At 29.5% G+C, this 14,899-nt stretch overlaps 1 pseudogene; it reads right to left on the bottom strand.

Moving 5' to 3' along the window:
- Positions 1–4,673: 4,673 nt before the first annotated feature.
- LOC142322696 (target of rapamycin complex subunit LST8-like) overlaps positions 4,674–14,899 on the bottom strand; it is a 35,291-nt pseudogene continuing 25,065 nt past the window's right edge.

Genomic DNA, 14,899 nt, shown 5'->3' with positions numbered 1-14,899 from the left:
AAGGACTTTTTATAATATCTTTTTTGAGTGTCTAAAGTTTTATTAGTTCCAACAAACAAAAAAAAAAAGAAATTAATTCATCATCCAAAAGCAAAAAAAATAATTCATTTTATTGTAAAACTATTCTGGAGGTAAATGAATTTAAGTAGCAACTGATAGATTTTCATAACAATATCAAAGTGGTATAGATAATTAGGTTGGTCATGTTCTAAAATTCACTTTGTTAAATTAAGTAATTTTGTGAAAATAGCTATTTATTACAGTGTGATATTTTAACTGTATAGAAATAATTGTATTTTTCAGGATACACAAGTTGACAAAACTGAATTTATAAGAAAATGTAGACTTTTAAATAATTACTCTTACATTTTACTTTCAGTTTAGAAAGTTTAACAAAATTAAGTAATGACTTACATTTTACCCTATAACGCAGTAATAATATTAATTATTTAATTACGTAAATTTTAGTTATTTACCTAACTAATTATAAATAACTTAGTTATTCATGAAGAATAGTGCATTGAATTTCAACATAGAGCATGTCTTCCTGTGCATGGTATTTTTTTGATTGAAGGTGCCCTTTGGTTTAAAAAAAAAAATATTTAAATTATCATGAAATTATTAATCTTTCAATTAAATTAATTCTACTCAGGCTCCTAATGCAGATGAAGCTTACAAATTGTCTCCTTTGAAGATCCATTATTTTTATGCTCATTATAAATTCAGTAATTTTTATTTGATTAGGGCAGTTCAAATGCTTACATGTGTAAATCACATTGTACTGAGATGCTGAAAAAGAAGAAATGTACATAATCTCTTGAAGAATCAGATAGCAGTCATAAATGTTGAAGATGAAGAAAGAAAGGCTCTTTATCAGGAGTGAGACAAAAATGAAGTCTGTTTCCCCCATATTGGAGAACAAAAAAATTGAGTGGAGTAACTGTTTAAGGAGAAAGAATAAAAATGTTGAGATTTGCGGATGTCATTATTCTTTTGGAAAAAATTAAAATTGTTAGAAGAAATTTCAAATAAATATAATTTTCAAAAAGAGGACACAAGTTATTTGAAAGCATAAGTTTTATTGTAATAAAAATAGAATTTAATAACAACTGAAGATGTGGGATACCACGAAAACCGGTTATTAGAAATCAATAAGGTAAGTTTAACTTATCTGATTACTGTATTTTGGTGATTTATATTTCATATAATATTAAATATATTTAAATTCACTGTAACCATCAGATTTATCCATAACAATTCTGCACTGTATAGAGATTGATTATTTTTACACATTACGGTATCCAGTAACCTCCTCATTTCCATTATAATGCTATCTACCACTGTAATGAAGAACACAGTATAAATGGCTCCTTTTGCTCTCTTAACACTCATATACAGTTCATATAATGTTCTACACTCCTATAAAGTTCTAAAGACTTTCTTGGTTGGATAGCTGAATAAGCAGTTAGAACTCATAAAATTTACAAGAAATTAATTTAAACCTTTAGCTGATGTTAACAGTAGATACTGAAAGTCTACCCCTTTCTACAGACCAAATGTTCCCCATAACTGAAAGTACTCTCTCAACTGGAGCAGATGTCCCAGGCAAAGACATCGCAAACTCAGTCATTTTAAAAATATTGCAACATCTTTCTTTTGAAACATCTTAAAAATTGCTTTCCACTTCTTTTCAAAATTATCTGGTACTTTTTCAGAACTTGAACCACAACCTATCCTTTGGTTTTGAATTACTTGGTTCAACAATGTACATTCATCAAATAGGTCATCAATATTTATGAAATCTTCTATAATTTCATTAACAACTTGTGCAGTCTCTTATAAATCAGACCAGGCAATTTCAGTTTGTATCTATCCACTGAAACCTGCTAACTATTTAGTTCTACACAAGTACTGGATACTAGAATGATAAAAATTGTCTACGCTTTGTTACTGAACATCATTAGTTTCTTCTAGAGTGCATAGCAATTCTTTGGCAGAAGATTGTATAAATTTATGGGTTTTTCTTTTTCTGAAGTTGACAAATTAATTCAGAATATGTCTGAAATGCTTCTGTTGCTTCCAATTTCAGAACTACATTATTAAATAACTGTAGAGTACCATATAAAAATGTCAGAAAGTTAAATTTCTAGATTTTCAGAAAAATCAAATAATAATTTTGGGCATTTGTCACAAAAAAGAAATATGATTTTAGGCCATCAAAAACTGAAAGAATTCTTTCTATTGCAGGTAACAAACCAAGGAACCTTGTGCTGCTATGAGATATACTTTTTCACAAATTCACAGAAGTTTCGTTACTCATACAGGCACAGAGAATCACATGCTAATTCATAAAATAGGTCTACCTACGTCACTTAAACTGAATACATTTGAATTCCCCTTTCTCTTCAAGAAAATTACTGTTATTACCAGCAGTATAACAAATCAACTTTTGTTCAAGCTTGTCTTTTTTCACACACTGCAAAACATTAAAAGATTAACTTGAATTCCAGGCTGAAATATCAATTGGAACAATGTTTTACTTCAATTTAAAACAGTTTAACGATGAATTAATTCATGAAACAGTTTAACGATGCAAAATTGATGTTTTCCAAGAAGGCAACACATAGCAAAATATGTTAACAATAACTGCCTTGGTATTGGTTCTACCATATGAAAATTTTGGGTCATATAATAACCTTTTAGATGTGCATTTTGATGTTTTGAAGGTTTTGTGTCTACAGTGTGGTATGAAAATGCAGCTTCCTTAGCAGCACATTCCAGATCAGTTATTGTTATTCCCATTTTGACTTTTTGACTTTAAATCTCTTATGTTTGCTTAAGCAGTATCATTAATAGCACTATGTTTAGCTGTTTTCATCTTCACTTTCCTTTAGACAGCCTCATCTAATGTTGAATGTTCAGAATCAGAGATCACATAAGCACTATTTTCTGCAAAGTTTGAACAGTTTACAAAATATATCGCTGAAACTCATGTTGAAAATAAATCAAGTCCAAACAAATTCACCACAAAAAGAAAGAAGAACATTTTTTGTATAACCAAGTTTTTAAAAATATTAATGTTACATAAACACAATCTTACTGTTATACAGTCAACGTACAATTGACAAAATTTTACATGTTTATATCATAAAACATGTTTATATCATAAAACTGGTGTTTGCTGACACCAGCCTTGACACTGCAGGCCAGGTCCACTTTGATTCTGCAGCATAAGCTGCATAGAGTGTTATGGGTTAGAATGCTTAATTATTTCAGCCATGCTTCTCCTGTAGCCCCAGCATACACATAGGGAGACAGTATGCACAGTTTAATTGCACAAGCTCTCCCATTTTTGAAACATGGCCCCACCATGCTAGTGCTCTGTTACATGTTTATATCATAAAACTGGTGTTTGCTGACACCTGCTGACACCAGCCTTGACACTGTAGGCCAGGTCCACTTTGATTCTGCAGCATAAGCTGCATAGAGTGTTTATGATAAGTGCATACCTCCAAATTGTCATTTTGGCCTTTGAAATAACTCCGCAGTAAGGAATGCAGCATTGGATTTCCATCTATCCATACCCTAATTCCTGCTGACGTTTCTGACCCTAAACAAGGATTGGAATGAGCTTTTTATCTGCTCAAGATCATGAATATTTGTGCATCTTTTTGGATGAAAGCTGCAGATGTTAATGAACTTTTTATTGATTCTATTCTCAAATTAGCTATTGGATAATCCAATATATAGATAATTTGAGAATAGAAACATTTATCAATAAAAATTATGATAATTTCTTTAAATTGTTAAATAATAAATGTTAAATAAAAACAAGCTAGTAAATATTTTAATTTTTTTATTGATGATTTTTGTATTTATTTTTATAATCCTTGTTACATTTTATCTTATTAAGATCAATTGCAAACCTATTTAAGTTCCTTATTTGCTAGTAAGCAAACCCAAGGATTTGCTTGCTTACTCTTAGTTTTCACCAGTAGTAACTTATTACTAAGAAACTACAGTTTCTTTGAAAGAAACTGTAGTTTCTTAGTAATAAGTCACAATAGAACTGGTGACTGGATCTGTGAATATTCTAACTTCTTTATCTTGAAAAAGTATCTTTATCTTTATCTTTAAAAGTTTGTAAATATACCTTTTTCTACAACAGTGAGTTTACTAATTGAAATGTCAATCTAGGTTTAGATTCTAAGTAACATTTTTTGTGATTATTAATTTATATTTTGCTTTATTGATTTCAAGTCTTCAAGTCTCTGCTTAAAAAATTATACATCAATTTCATAAGTGATGAAGTAAATCTTTTTGATAAGTGTAGAAGTAAATCTCATTACTTATACACTAATCAGATAAAACATTCAGGACAGATGAATACTCTTGAATTGCTGGACTCGTGTATTTATACAATATTTTAAAGTTAATGTATAATAAAAATAATAAATGAACTTAATGAACATGAGTTCAGAAGTTCAAGAGTATTCATCTGTCCTGATTGTTTTATCTGATTACTTCTACACTAATCACTTATGAAATTAATAAATTTAAATGTATATAAAAATGTTTTATACATTTGGACATTTTTCAATCTGCTAACAAGCAGATTAAAAAGGTAAATAATTATTAATTAAAAATAGTTTAAATTCTTTTTAATACAAAATTTATGAATTAGTTTGACTTTCAACTGGTGTCATCTGATCGCAAAATGCTAATGCAGTAACAGATTTCTGATGTCCACTATATTCACGTTCAGCAGTTCCTGTTTCTATATTCCATAAACGAGCTGCACCATCAGATGAAGCTAAAAAGAAAAGTTTAATTGAAATTTAATGATTACTACAAATTTCAGAAAAAAATTGTATTGATAGAGTAGATACAGAATATAAGATCTAAATGTTAATGAGAAAATAAATTATTCATCCAACTGAACAAATAAAACATGAGTTTTTTAGTAGACGAGTCATAAAAGTAAATGACTAAACGTAGGTAACTTGTTATTTTTATCTATTTTTCATTAATTACGATTTATAACACTAAAATGTGTAAAATCATTTTTCTAACCAATTCATAAAATACTACAGTGATTCATTTAAAAGTGACCTGTCTACAGTTATTTGCACAGGCTTAATAAACATACCACAGCAAATCAATAACTTTTAATGAAAATATATATTTTATAACTGTCTCAAAAATATATAGTTCCATAGCTTTCATGAACCAGTACTTTTCATAATGAGAGAAACTATGCTTCATTATTTTAATCTAAATCGCTTATCAATTTGTATTTATATTAACTGATTACTGCAATCATTGTCCATGAATAATATGATAAGGCTTCGTTCAAAAGTTTGTACTCATGTACAACATGAGAAAATTTCCTTTATTAATTACATTTGCCTTCATTCAAATTGTTGAAACATTCATTTAACTGTATTTCAGATCAAACTTATCTCTAAACTTTTTCCTTATTTTCCCCAAACTATTAGGCAATTTATAAACCATAACTGCCTTTATTTCTGTTTCTCTAATACTATTATCCTTTGACTCTTCATTGACCTACTCTTCATTAATCACCATGTGATTAAATATATCAATTTTTTATAAACTAATTTTAATTACTGATCTCCTTGGCAGACTGGCAAGCATCTCTGCCTTTCATCTGAGATCCTGGGTTTGAATCCTAGTCAGCATTGGCATTTTTCATATACTACAAAATTTTCATTTCATATTCCCACTTCATGCAGTTGAAGCCATGTTCTTGGAAAGTCCAACTGTGGGATGTTCCTGATGGCACGGCTTAAATATCATTTTATTAAATAAAATGATTTAATGTTTAAATCAATGATTTTAACTATAGCACGCACACATGTATTTAATTCGTGCAGGGGTGTGGTGGTGCAATTGGCACTAATTAAAACTAATGTAGTTTCACCACTTCAAGCAAAATTTGTTTTATGTAGGTTTAACACACCCACACACACACCCACACCCACACACACACCCACACCCCCCCCCACACACCCACACCCACCCCCACCACCCCCACACACCCCCCCACCTCCACACACCCATGTATTTTTTTAAAAAATACTATACATAAAGGACATATCCTGACCGATTTATTCCATCATCAATGCCCATCCCAGCAAAGAAACTACTGATAAAATTGATGAAAATTTCTACATTTTTAAAAATTTAACCTTGAAATTGGTAAAAAAGATAATTTATACATTAGATGGGATATTCACTAAATTGGGGCTAGTAAATATAATCAATTTTTTTAAGTGGTCTGACCATGTATGACAGTGGTTCAACTAACACAGTCACTGTTACAGTATGTACAATGCAACTGCCTTCAGTTACTTGACTAAAAAACAAAACTAAAAGTCAGGTAAGAACCAGGCTAAATACATTTTATTTTTACTCATATGAAGTATGGGTAATATCATTTATAACTAATATTTTTAAGTTAGAGGCCAACTGTTTCGAAACAGTCTGCCGATAGTTTATAAACTGAACAAGCTTTATTATTATGAATTTAATGAACATAGGAGGGTATAGGAAGCAGAGGCTGCTGAATGACAATTTAGTGAATAAAATTGGCGCTAGTAAATATAATTGGTGGTCTGACCATTTTTTTTAGATTTTCCAAGTAAGAAATGAATCCAACATGTGTCATGATATGGGCCAGGATGGGTCATGTTACTTGTACGGACCACATTGTTATGGTATGAATGATAAATGATTAGTTAAGGCGACTAAGAGTGGCCTTAACTTCAAGAGAAGGGCACCCCACAGAATGAGTGTGGATCACAGGAAGACTGGGGCTCTAGCTCAATTTTCTCTTTAATGCACCATTTTTTTAACAAACAATTTATGGTTTACAAGCATTACCATCCCCATTGAAACGACTACTACAGAGCCCCAACCTTACAACACCTGACAAATTATTGTGGAGGAAGCGTTTTAAATCATAACTCAGAAGATAATTCACCACATATCAGACAGACACCACACCTGGTGACAAATAGATCTGTGCATTTGGCACGATTGCATATACACAGATACACTGTGTATATAAATAATGTATATACATAATGTGTATACACAATGTATATAAATATGTACAAAGTCCAAAATATATATTTTCCAGAGTTTGTTGGACTTCTCAGACATATTACAGCGCAAAAGATAACTCATAAAAATAAAGTTTAGAATTTTTATCACGTTCATAAGAATTGATGAAAAAAAATCAAACTTAAAATTCTGTAAAATAACGTAAATACTTGCTTCTTAATTACCCGAGATCCCATATACAAGCACTGCAGTCTTCACCAGTGTACATCCATTTTCCATCCTCTTGGAAACCAACACCAGTAACATTTTTAGAAACTCCATAATTAATGATAGCCGTTGGATTGTTAGAACCAAGGTCGTACATACAAATATGTTGATGACCTGTTACGTTAAAAAATTTGAAAAATACAGTTAATAGCTGAATATAACCGTAATAATAATAGCTGAATTGTAATACACACTTTAATGTAACAGAACAAACATCACACAAAGCAATAGTTTTTTTGCAATAGGAGCTGCTCACTTTGTAGTTTCAATCTCCTGCTACTACCATTCAAAAGGTTGTTGACCCACACCCTCATTTTATATCAGTTACCAGTATTATGGAGTCATTTGCTAAGTCAATGCATCTAAAAACGACATTGGTGAAATTTTTAATAGCAGAAAAAAATGAATGCTACTGATATTCATCACCTAAAAGCTGTTTATATGATGAAACTGCTAATGAAAGTATAGTGAGTAAGTGAAGAATAAGAATTTTATGCATCCGAGCTGGTAAAACAAATATTGAGAATGAACCTTACAGTGGTCAACCAGTTTGTAGACATTAGAAGCACCAAAGGAGTGCATCACATAATGCATTGTCACCCAAACAAACATATCAGAAGAACACGGACACACATTATCATACAACTGGGCGACCATAAAATCTGTGTGCCATGCAATTCACAGGAAAGATTGAAAACTGAAAAGGACAAATAATCTGTGACTGGAAACTGAAGCTATAAGTAAGGAAAAATGCAAATGGCAAAAGTTGTGTTAGGAAATTTGTTCCTGTAGATCAGAAAATTTAATGAAGTTCACTAAATGCTGTTAGCATTTCTCAGTGGCTAGATAATGCCACAAAAACATTAATAACAATTTTACAAAGAGTACATAAAACTATTAATTCAATATACAAAGACAATATGAAATTTACAAGCATACAATATTTGACAAAAATCATTTGACCATATTTGAACTAGTGTTTATTTGAACATAAACACTAGTCCCTGCAAAACCACTGATAGCTGCCGACAGCCATTGTAAGCTGCATAATAGTTAAAATGAATCTTTAAAAATCACATTTTGTCATCCTGATCAGCAAAAACAAAATAGTATCAAATTAATAACAAAAAATTATTTACCTGCAGCTGCTAGTAACTGTTTGTCTGGTGTTATTTCAGTGGCATTTACTTGCTGAGGAAAATATTAAGGAACAATAAATACTTTAGTACTATGGAAAGAATTTTTAGTTAAGAAATGAAATTAGCACAAACAACAACGTGTGTGTTTTAAAAAGATGCGATATTTTTTATTGTATGAACGTTACTGTACCTTTGTCCCTTGATTACATGCAGCTATCTTCTGTAATTAATTACACAAGTTAATCTATGTTTTGAACTAATCTAAGAAAATATGCTCAAGCAACTTTATTTGATTGGATATTTGGGCATTTTAAATTCTTCTATCTCCATAATCTTTTCTTTTCCTATTTTTACATTCAGTGGTCCATTTTCTTTATTTCTACATTTCATTACTTTCATTTTGTTTATTTTCATGCGGGAGTTCTTGCGTAGAACTTCATCCATGTAAATCTCTTACTTACTCTCAGCTAGAATTGCTATATCAGCAAATCATAGCATCTTTATCTTTTCACCTTGTACTGTTACTCCATCTAAATTGTTCTAACATCATTAACTGCTCGTTCTATGCAAAGGTTAAAAAGTAACTGGGATAGGGAACATCCTCTAAAATTATGGTTTTTTTTATATAATTACGGCTTCTTTGATGTATTATTGTTATTATCTCTATTTGAATCCTAATTTTTTTAAAATGCTGAACATTTTATTCCAGTCTATGTTAGTGAATGCCTTTTCTAGGTCTTTTAATGCCAAGTATGTTGGTTTGTTTTTCTTTTTCCTTCTACTATTAATCAGAGCGCTAAAATTGCTTCCCCTGTCCTTATACTTTTCCTGAAACCAAATTTGTCTTCTAACACTTCTTCCATTCTCTCAATTCTTCTGAACAGAATTCTAGTTAAGATTTTTGGTGCAAGACTAGTAGACTAGTTAAGCTAATTGTTCAGAATTTATCTGCTCCTGCTTTCTTTGGTATTATGACTAACATGTCTATTCCAGGAGCCTTTCTGCCATTTAACTCTAATGCTCTCAGATCTAATTCAGATCTCAGTATTGTTTCACCCCTTTCATCCTCTTCGATCTCCTCTTCTTCCTATTTAACACCATTTTCTAATTCATTTCCTCCGTATAACTCCAATATATTCCACCCACTTGACTTTGCCTTTCATATTATAAATCTGTGTACCATCTTTAACACAATATTAGATTTTAATATTAGATCTGAAAAATCAGATCGGTACGTTTTACAGTGGGCGAATGCAATCAAGAGCTAAACGATTTAATTTCTGGATAACCAAGATCTGGTCTATCAAGAGTACCTGAAGCATTAAGCACTCAACCTGCTGAATATACATACATTGTTTGAATCGTGAAAATCAGACAAGCGGTTGCCAATTTTCCAAATGACGTCCTAAGGGCACTTGAAAATACCTTCTAACAGGTACTACTAGGAGCAGATGGGAGTGATGAAGGGGAGTGAAAAAAATTTTTTTTTGACTAGGACCAACCATTTGAGATATTTGCGATTTTCATCCAAAAATTCAGATCTAGAATTTTCCAAAAACTTCAGTTGCTGCTGTACAACATTTCTCGTAGCAACTGTATACCCTAATATATATCTCACTTAAAATTTCTTTCACTAAGAAAATATGCACGTAAATGAGGTTGCATAAGTTCAAGGGGCATTTTTCCACTTAGCAACTCAGGGGTATCTTAGCGACTTGAAAATGTTGCTAAAACGTGTTGCCAGGAGAAAACTTCTAAGCAAAATTTCAGGGCAAATAGATAAGCAGAAGTGCTTCAAAATCGACAGTTCTGTACCATGAACTCACATACACCAAGAGAGAGTTAATATAATAGTGGTAAAAATAAGTTAGCTAATTATATGTGTATTGTTTTATTCAGTCATGAATTTATATATTGTTTTATATAAATATAAGTCTAAAAATAATTTAAAAATTTATGATTTGAATTTGTTCATTAATTGTCAGAAACATTAGTATAAAAAAATCAGATGTGGCCACCACATGACTTCCTTGTGCACCTATTAAATTACATTACTTCAAAAAAATTTAATGAAATAAATTTTTTTTCATTTTTAAGAAATTATAATATTTATTATAATTATAATATTGTATTAACAGAGGTTAATTAAATCATTAATAAATCAAACATATTTAAAAAAAAATGTTTGAAACATTTGAAAAAGTCTAATTTGAACCCTTGTAAGATCCAAATATTTCATTAATTAAAATTTCACTTGGCTATAACTCGAACCAGTGAAAATAAGTACCACTTATGATACCATTGAAAAGCTCTCATCAAATAAGGACTTATTGCTGAAGTAAAGAAAAACTTCCAAATTCCAATTTTTTGGGGATTTTGGGATTTTTTGGACACTTGGTTCAAAAAGAGAGGTGCACAACTAGATGTTACAACAGTCCTAAATTCAAAATTTCAACATCCTGCAGTTAATCATTTTTGAGTTATGCAAGATACATAAAAATGGATAAATGGATATTTCAACAGAAATATCCATTATTTTTTGCGGTCACAATACTTCCTTTACTTTGTACAAGGAAGTAAAAACTTGTACTTTATTAAATAATAAACAAATTAGTATAAAAAAATTACTACAAGACTAAGAAAATTTATACCATATCTATATCGTAAAATTTATTATATTGTTATGTATACAGTCTTCCACAAGTAGCATATTATAGCCCCACGCTAGCTAGGCAACCATCACCCATATCAGATCTGTGCCATTTCAGGTTGAACAAGCTATACTTATTTATTCTGTACTGAAACAGGTAATTTGGATACTAAACAAGCAAAATCTGGGAAAATGAAAAGATGTGATGCAAGGAAAAATTTTAAGTAGCTTTTATTTATAAAAAATTTATTTTTCTTTAAATATTTTACTACACGTAAGTCCAGACCACTATTTTTTAACTTTTTCAATTATTCTTAAATTAAAATCTATATTCATATCTTGAAAGGATTACTCTGTCAGAAAGTTTCTAAAATCACAAACTAAATAATATCTCTCAGTAGCTATTTTGCAGTATCATGAGTTGTGTTTTTCAAATTTTTTTTTTAATAAACTTGAGAATCGTGTATGTATTATTTGTTTAATTTGAAAGAAAATTTGATTGCAGTTGTGCACAGTACTTTCAAATGACTGAAAAAACAAAATGGCTAAAAAGAATGAAAAAAATATCCACCTGATTGACTCAATTGCATTATACTAAACGCAAATTGAAATATGTTTACCAAATTTTATACCAAATATTTGATGTGCAATGAATTGTTTTGAGAAAAAAATTCATAGTTCATCTCCTGTCACTCTTTAATCAAAGTAGTTTAAACAAACATTTCCATAATACTATAACTTTTTTCACAGAAAATTCTTATTAATTAACACTATTATTCTTAAAATTAATAAAACTTTCACAGAAAGTTTTATTAATTAGCTTTGAAAGTTCCTATGAAGGAAAATGTTAATGAAAAAAGAAAAAATTAAAAATTATAGTTTATTTTAAAAGACAGATTAATCGTAATACTTAATTTTATTTAAACTTTACCGACAGTTTTTAACTTCATTATATTTTGAACAATTATTGAAATATTTTAACTTTGTGCGGTATTTAATGCACATTAAATGTTACACGACCTACAGAGTATAAAACTATTTTATTTATAATTTTCTAAAACTATTGACAAAAATGTCATTTTAATCTTTAATATTTAGGTTACCTTTATTAGTTACATAATCTAACCTGCTTAGGTCAATCCTGCCGCAAGGTACTGGTGAGACAGCTAATTACAATGTTGTCTTCTAGGTTCTTTTGTCTTCTAGGTTTGATTCCTGACAAGGATCTATTGTGGTTTCAACTTTCATTTCGTTTATTTCATTGTAATCACAGAAATTTTTTTAAAACCTTATACAAGACTATGAATAAAGACTTGTATGGTAAAACTTTTCTTGTTTTCATATTAATTAGTAATCAATTCCAAAGTTTTATCCTACAAAAACAGTGTAACTCCTGAGGTTTGAAACTTTTTATCCCCTGAGGTTTGAAATCAGCAGCTGAAACCATGTCAAATTTATTTCCACAAGTACTTTGTTCAAAAATAAATTTAATTTCAACATATTCAAATGCTTTATTATTTAAAAATATTAAGGATGAAAGTCCCTGTTATTCATTAAAAAACTAAACTATTGAAGAGCAGTTACATGTTTTTGTAGGATAAAACTCAAGAATTGATTCATTAATTAATATGAAAACAAGACAAATTTTATTAACAAACAATTCTTTATTATTCTTTTTAAAAATAAAAAGAAGAATATACTTTCTGCTTTTGGAAATATTCAGTTAAAGGAGAAAAAATGTAACTTGATTTATGTTTTAGATTATAATATTTTTAAGGTTTTATTTTTAGCTTGGAAGTGTTATTTTTATTGATAACATAATTTTTTTAAATTTTAAAATTTTTATTTAAAAATACATTTTATATACTGGACTAAACATCATTTTGCCCAATTACTGTTAAGAAAGTAGTTAATAAAAATAAAAATTAAATTTTTTATTTTATATTTTTAATAATCATCAGAGGAAATGTTAAAAGAGTCAGGCTTCTGCTTTAAGCATTCATGATAGTATGTTTTCACTGAATAACCTACTTTTTTCAAATAAATTTTTGTCCTGATTTATAAAAATCAACTAGTTTTATATAGCTTGTTAAGATCAAATCAGAAGAAAACACTGTCTTAGACAATTCCACTAAATCAAAAACACAAGGTATAATCGTGTAGCTATTCATTTAATGTTAATTGGCATCATTTACATTCAGAAAAACTTTTATTAAGGTGTTATTTAACTTGAAGAGCCCTATTCTGCTGCAAAATGTAGAGATGGCTAATGTAAAACAAAGGGTTGTTTAATAACCAGGAATAACATCTCAATTACTTGTTAGGGTTCTATTGCAAAAAATAAGTCCTGTCAATAAAATAAACTAGTCTATTCAATTTGAAACATACTTCATCAGACCATATCACTAAGCCAAGGAAAAGTGCATCTGCTTTACATTGAATAAAATTTCTTGCAAAATTGCACCCTTATTTTAAAAATATGTGGACAAAGTATATGATTTCCTGCTGAATAGTAACCTTTTTAGTTACTTTTCAGCAGTAAGAGTTGCTGAAAAGACTAGAGCTCTTCATTATAGAAGAGCTCTTTGCTAAAATATCCTGATCAAATTAATCGTTTTCTTAATTGCAACTAGTTCTAGGACTACTTAATCATGAAGTATTTCTGTATTATTTTCAAATTTTAAATTCTATTATGCAAACTAACAGCAGAGAATAGAGATTTTTCAAGGACGGCAGCTGTATTATTGTTATTTTGACATCTAAACTGTTGTTTTCTGTAATTAAACACCATAATTCTCAGTATATAAAAAAATGAAGTAAAGAACAATTGAATAGAAGCTACATTACTTATCATGAACAACTACAAAACCAAAATTTTTGATCTGTTGCAGAACTTTAATCCACATGCAAGGGAAATTGATTTTTAGCCCACCATATTATATAAAGCAATGTTTAAATTTTATTCTATCCCTATTTTATGGCTGCAATATACATGAGGTGTGATAGGTACTACTGAAGTTTTGATCTTTTGTTATACAACCAGTTTTCAATTCATCTAGGACTTTAATATCATTTACATGCTGATAGTGTATTGGCAGTAAATAGGCATCAAAAATCCAATTCATTCTTCACTTTCTTTCTAGTATTCTTGGGATGGGATAAATGTAGTTCTTGATCACATCTTGTCTCATAACAGATTGCCTTCATCTGATGAGATTTTGGACCAAAGAAATCATATTTCTACATATAATCAAATTTATCTGTTAAATTTATTATTTTTGTATCCCTGTAATATACATGTTTTGCTATTACCATAAAATTAGTTTTACTATTTTATTATTTCGACTTATAAAAAAATGTTTCTTGTGTTTTAGTTTTCCTTGGTGAACTTTACTAGTAACCTTAGCAGCCTTTCATTTACAAGTAGTACTACTCTAAAATCAGCATACAGTGCTACAAGACCGTGGTCAAGAGTTTATCGGAAAAGTTAGTATTACGGTATTCTCTGATTAAAATTTACTTTGTTTTGCAGTAGTCTTGTGTAGTTAATTTTCATGTAAATGATAATTATTACTTAACAGTATTCTAAATGTATCTTTATTTAACACGTTCCCTTCTCCAGAAAGATTCAGCTAATGCCATTCATATATATTAATTGAGTCTACATCAAATTTAATTATAAGAATTAATAAATGTCTATGATTTAAATTAATATGAATTAGCATTTTAAGTTTTAAGAAGAAAAAACTAAATT

This window comes from Lycorma delicatula, chromosome 4 (assembly GCF_047948215.1).
Source record: "Lycorma delicatula isolate Av1 chromosome 4, ASM4794821v1, whole genome shotgun sequence".
NCBI classification, from domain to species: domain Eukaryota; kingdom Metazoa; phylum Arthropoda; class Insecta; order Hemiptera; family Fulgoridae; genus Lycorma; species Lycorma delicatula.
The sequence above is the reverse complement of the archived record's forward strand: the minus strand, read 5'-3'. Positions and strand labels throughout refer to the sequence as shown.